Source organism: Phragmites australis, chromosome 20 (assembly GCF_958298935.1).
Source record: "Phragmites australis chromosome 20, lpPhrAust1.1, whole genome shotgun sequence".
NCBI lineage: Eukaryota > Viridiplantae > Streptophyta > Magnoliopsida > Poales > Poaceae > Phragmites > Phragmites australis.
In genome coordinates, this window is record NC_084940.1 from 9020156 (window position 1) to 9027038 (window position 6883).

Below are 6883 nucleotides of genomic sequence, written 5' to 3' on the forward strand. Positions count from 1 at the left end.
TGCATAATAACAAGCTAAAAGTGCAAAACATGCGAAATAATAGCAAACTTTGTGATCTAAACGACTTCAAAAAGCTAACAGGAGGTCGGAGACTCCGGATTAAACTCGGAACATCCAGGTTCCGGAACCTCTGGGTTGTACTCCGGACAGGGGTTCTCGATTAGCCATTTTTGAATTAACTCGGAAGTTCTGGGCTGAGTCCGGAACCTCTGGATTAGGCTGGAATATTCGGGTGAGGCTCCAAGCGAGGGTTCTCTACTAAATCTAAATCGAATTAACCTGGATCCTCCAGGTTTAACTTGGACTATCTGAGTTGGCCGGATTATCTGGGTGAGGGTCCGAGCGAGGGTGCTCGGTTAAAAGCACCATGAATTATCTGGACTCTTCGAGTTTAACCCAAACTATCCAAGTTAGCCAAACTTGCACTTCTCGATAATCTTCCTCGACCGATTCGACTCGCATGTTAAATCTATCCTACATAAACATATATATACACTATACAGAGGGTTCTAGACTTAACTTGCACCTTAAACCCTAACAATTTTTTAGCACAATTCATCAGAGTTTTCACTAGGCTACTCGGACTATCCTGGTGGTACAGAGAGGTTGTTTTGAGGGGGAAAACTCGATCAATTTGATTTGTGAGCCTCTCCAAACCAAAGAGAAATATGTTTGAGATAGTTCATAGAGTCTAAAACTCACTCACCAATCTAGCAACACGATTCCTAGCACAAATCTCCTATGAATCCTCTCTTTTTGCTCCAAAGCTCAAAGAACTCAAGAACTCCGCAAACTTAGCTCTAAGCTCGAAATCAACCCACCAATTCACGCATTCTTGCCGAGGGAAGCCTATGGGACTTACCCACGGTGCTTGTGGAGGTTGGTGATCAGCGGGTGATGAAGGAAACAAAGAAATCGCTCAGGAAGAGGAGTCCAACCGCGGTTCCTCGTGCTTCAAGCAAAAACACCAAGAATGGCTCAAATCTGTCGGGAAAACAAAAATGAATTGGATGGATAAGGAGCGTAGGACCTAGTGATCATGTGAATGCCACATGCGTATCTCGATTCGGCTTCTAGAGGGAGGAATCGAGGGAGAAAGAGAGAGAGCTTGAGGGGGAGAGGGAGCTCTTCTACTTGGCCGGTTGGAAATAGGATAGAGAGAGAGAGAGAGAGAGAGAGAGAGAGAGAGAGAGAGAGAGAGAGAGAGAGAGAGAGAGAGAGAGAGAGAGCACGATGGGAGTGAGGGAGAGAGAGGGAGAGAGAGGGAGTTGGTGCCCCCAAGAGTTGATGGGGGTGGTTGGCCACCCATATGGATCTCGCATGCTAGAGAAAGAAGCCCGTTTCAACTGTGAATAATTTTTTTTCTCTCCTGAATTTCTTTCTCTCATCCAATTGACTTAAAACTAGGTGCTCTAATGCTCCAAAACAAAATTACTCAAAATTAAACCAAATGCTTATAAAGCATGATTAGGCTTAATTACATAATTACAGCTTTGGGACGTGACAAACCTACCCCCCTTAAAAGAATCTCCTCATGAGATTCGGTACGAGTCGGGGAAGAGTATGGTGACTCGAGGGATCTCTAGATTTGCACAGTAGCAAAAAGATTTGGGGAACATCAATATGCCACGCTATGAGGAATAATACTAAAGTAACACTCACAGGTTGGAGAAGAACTCAGGATAATCGAATGAAGCCGGTCTTGTCGTTCCCACGTCGCTTCATCTTCGGAGTGCTTACCCCATTGAACCTTGAGGAGCTTAATTGATCGACGGTGCATCTTCCCTTCGGCTTCATCAAGAATGCGAATTGGATGCTCGCAATAAGATAGATCCGGTTGCAATTCTTGAACTGCCACTTCAATGACTTTGTTTGGGACTCGAAGATATTTTTTCAATTGCGAGACATGGAAAACGTTGTGTATGACAGAAAGGGATGGAGGTAGCTCCAGCTGATAAGCCACCTCACCACGCCAGCCAATAATCTGTAAAGGGCTAACATAATGAGGCGATAATTTTCCCTTCATCTAGAAGCATTGCGTTCCTCGGAGAGGAGAGACCTTAAGATAGACAAAATCTCCAATTTTGAACTCCAGCTCATACTGATGACGATCGACATAGCTCTTTTGATGAGACTGAGCTGTGAGTAGATCCTGGCGAATGGTTAAGACATGCTCTTCTATCTCTTTGACCAAATTCGAGCCTAGGAAAGCTCTTTCATCGGACTTGGACCAATTCAACGGCATTCGGCATCTTCGACCATAGAGAGCTTTGAATGGCGATACCTTAATACTCGTCTAATACCTGTTATTATAGGAGAATTTTGCGAACAACAAGCAAATCTCCCACTTCTTCCCATATGTGAGGACACAAGCCCGCAACATGTATTCGATGATTTGGTTTACCCTCTTGGCTTGACTGTCAGTTTGGGGATGGTATGCGGTGCTATGGAAGAGCTTGATTCTCATAGCTTTATGCAGGCTCTTTTCAGAAATGAGAGGTGAATTGAGTGCATTGATTAGAGACGATCTTCTTTGAAATTCCATAAAGGCAAACAATTCGAGTGAGGTAAACCTCCGCATATTGTTTGACTGAGTATGTGGTCTTGACGAGCAAGAAATAAGCTAACTTGGTCAGCTGGTCCACAATGACCCAAATCGAGTCACACCCATGAGATGTTTTAGGCAAACTAGTATTGAAGTCCATACCGATCTTCTCCCACTTCCAGGAGGGGACAAGTAAAGGCTGGAGCGTACCGACCAGCTTGAGGTGTTCGTCCTTCACTCTTTAGCAAGCATCACATTCAGCAATATATCGAGCGATTTCACGCTTCATGCGAGTCCGCCAGAATTTGGACTTGAGGTCTTGGTACATCTTAGTACTCCCAGGATGGATAGGCAGCAAAGAATCACGAGTTTCTCCAAAATCTTCCTTCTTAACTATAGGACCTAAGGGGCCACTGGCATTTTCTTGAACCACAAGACACCTTCATTGTCCAAGGCAAAGCAATTAGCTGCCCCTCCTTTATCTTGTCACAGATCTTCTCCATGCCTTTGTCTATCTTCTGAGCGTCCTTAATTTGGTCGAAGAGGGTGGATTTAGTCTCTAGGTTGGCAAGAAATCCCTCCACAACAATCTCGAGTCCAAGCCTCCTGAAATCATCACAAAGCGTGGTGAGTCTAGGCTAGAGCAACAGACAATTGCATCATGCATTTTGACTTAGTGCATTGGTGACAACGTTCACCTTGCCAAGATGATAATGAACTTCCAGTTCATAATCTTTGATCAAATCGAGTCATCTTCGTTGTCTCATGTTCAGATCGTCCTGAGTGAAAATGTATTTGAGTCTCTTGTGATCCATATAAATACTATAATGATTTTCCAGCATATAATGTTGCCAAATCTTCAAGACATGTTCCATTGCCGCAAGTTCTAAATCGTAAGTTGGATAATTCTCTTCATACCGGTTCAATTGGCGTGATGCATACGCGACAACCCTACCTTCTTGCATGAGGACACAACCGAGGCCTATGTGGGATGCATCGCAATAGACGTCGAAACCCTTGTCCACCTCGGGTTGAGCTAGAACAGGAGCGGTCATGAGCAGTCTCTTCAAGGTCTGGAAGGCTGACTCAAATTCACTTAACCATTCGAATACGGTCTCCTACTTCAATAGCTCTGTCATAGGCTTAGAAGTCTAGGAGAAATTCTCGATGAACCGGCGGTAAAAACCCACGAGTATGAGAAAACTCCGGATGTCGATGACATTCTTGGGTTGAGCTCAATTGAGAACCTCCTGCACTTTGCTTGGGTCAATAGTGACTCCATTCTCTGACAAGACATGACCCAGGAAGGCGACTTCTTTGAATCAGAACTCACATTTACTAAACTTGGAATATAGTTGGTGATCTCGAAGTCGGCCAAGAACAACTCGTAGATGATCTGTATGCTCTTCTTCGGTCTTGGAGTAGATGAGGATATCATCAATAAACACCATGACAAACTTGTCGAGTTCCTCCATGAAGACCGTGTTCATCCAAGTACATGAAGAAAGCCGATGCATTTGTCAAACCGAAAGATATGATGGTAAACTCATAAAGTACATAACAGGTGGAGAATGTCATCTTTGGAATATCTTCCGGTCATATTTTTATCTAGTGATAGCCTAGCCTCAAGTCAATCTTACAGAAAATCCAGGCACCGTCAGTTGATCGAACAAAATATCAATCCGAGGGGGTGGATACTTGTTCTTTATCATGATAGCATTGAGCGGACGATAATCAACACACATCCATAAAGTATCGTCCTTCTTCTTCACAAAGAGTGCCGGGCATCCCCAAGTTGAGGAGCTTGGGCGAATGAAACCCTTTGCAAGAAGCTCCTGAATTTCCTTCTTCAACTATGCCAATTCATTTGGCAGCATCCGATAAGACCCCTTTTAAATCGAGGTTGTACAAGGTAAAAGATCAATAGAGAATTCAACTACTCGGTTGGGTGGCATTCCTGGCAATTCTTCTAGGAAGACATCCGGAAACTCGCATACCACTAGAATATCTAGAAGATCCGTGCTGGCCACAACCTTCAGGGCCTAACGACAAGGATCAACGTCCTTAAGCATTAGATGGACTTGAGTGCCAAATAGATCATTGAGAGTGACAGTCCTCTGAGCACAATCAATGATGGCCTTATTCTTGGTGAGCCAATTCATTCTCAGAATGATATAAATTCCTTTGGAGTCGATAACTAGCAGATTTACAAAAAGGGCATCTTATTAATGATGATTGATGCATTGGACACATATTTATTGGTAAGGACGTTGGCTCCGGGTGCTTTTATAACATAAGGTGCACGAGTAGTGCTAATATTTAGCTCATGACCCTGGGTGTAACTCCTCGTTATAAAAGAATGGGAAGCTCCCGAACCAAAAAGAACGACTGTAGGAATGGCAGCAGAATTAAAATTCACAAATAACATACCCATTAACATATTTGCACCCTCGTGAGCTTCTTCGGTGGTGGTGTAGTTGACACGACCACACTTAGGGACTTACATAATCTTTGAGGCTTGATCAGAGGATTACGTGGGTGGTGGTGGCCTTGAAGCATTCACTGTGGCTCCGGGCTTCGAGAAGGGGCATTCCCGCGCAAAGTGCCTGACACGTCTGTAGTTGTAACATGGGCCGTCGGGGCCACATGTCACGCTCCCTTGAGATTCCATGGGTCATGGAGGTTGTCCTTGCAGAGCAGAGGAAGTTGGACGCTGCACTATCCACATTGGTCATGGAGCAGCTGAAGCCATCATGTGGGATTGAGTAGGTTGACTCTCCGCACACAAGCTTTGAGAGCTCCCGTCCACAGAAGGTGATTGAGTCCTCTTGCGCTTCTTCTCTTCTTTGTGGTTCTTCATCTTGAATTTCACCATGAGGGAGATGCTCACCAACTTGTTAAAGTCAGCAAACTCATGCGTCGAGAGGTGGTCTTGCATCTTAGAAGTGAGGCCGTTCATGAAGTAATATTGTTTCTTCTCATCGGTGCTGCCCTCTTCCGGAGCATACTGTGCCAAGTGATTGAACACTTGCATATACTCAATTACCGACTTACCCCTCTACTGGAGGTCCAGAAACTCTCGTCTCTTGATCTCCATTAGCCCCTTGGGAATATGAAAGTCACGAAAGGCTTGGCGGAATTCCGCCCAAGAGGCATGATGACCGGCGACGTGCATGACCAAGTAGTTGGTCCACGATGCACCGGCCGCACCTTGGAGTTGATGGACGGTGAAGAGAGCCTTCTCATGGTCCTCACACCGAAGGAGAGTGAGCTTCTGCTCGATGGTGCGAAGCCAATGGTCGGTGTCAAGAGAATCCTCAGCCCGTGTGAAGGTGGATGGCTGAGTTTAGAGAAAATCCAAGAAATCGTCTCGGCGTCCGGCCTCACCTCCTCCATGAGGGGCTGTGTTGCGCACGAGGGCCTCAAGGAGAGCAATATGAGCTTGGCGGTTCTGCTCTATCTGCATTAGGACATCTGCCATACTCGACGGAGCAGGCAGCACGGGGTTGTTCTCATTAGAACCCTCAGGAAGATCACCACTACGAGTCCTCATCCTATTGTGATGATAAGATGAAAAGAGGCAAAAGTCAAACTCCGACATATATCAAGCAAGTGCTATTTTCGCTATGTCGAAAATCGCTTGCTTGGACCTATATACTATTGGTTGATGATAATGCATGCTCAAAGGTATGGTACGAAATGAACAAATAGATTATGAAAATATGCTTGATCCTTATCTACATATTTTTTTCTTGAGTGCATCTCTCCCAAACAATCATCACAATCACATTCATCTCCCTTCGCACGAAAAGAATGAGTATCCGTGTGAACGATGCTTGTGCAACTCGCCGCACAAACGATATACCATACGTTGTTGACAACATATTCACGTCCCGTACATCACCTTGCGGGACACCCCATGTAATTGCCACATGGGTAGATGACCATATCTACCATTGTATGGTGGATGTTCATATGTTATTACTAACGTATTCACTTTCCGTACATTGTCGTACAAAACATACCAAGCCCCTACCTCGCACTGTTTGAGCCCCCAATATTTACCACTATCAGGATGCGTCGATGCAACATGATTAACAAATGCATCATAATAGGAAAACAATATAATGCATAAAGAAACACTCTAAATGCAACAACCAAGCATACATTACACTTAGAGGCATAGTATAGCAAGTTTGTATATATTAGCATGAAGAGGTACAAAAAGAAACTTTAGTGAGTTGCTTAATGGGTTTGACACACTTGCTAACCTAAGTCCAAAGAATTTTTAGGCTACTTCATAAAACCAAGCTCTAATGCCACGCTGTAAGGAACCAT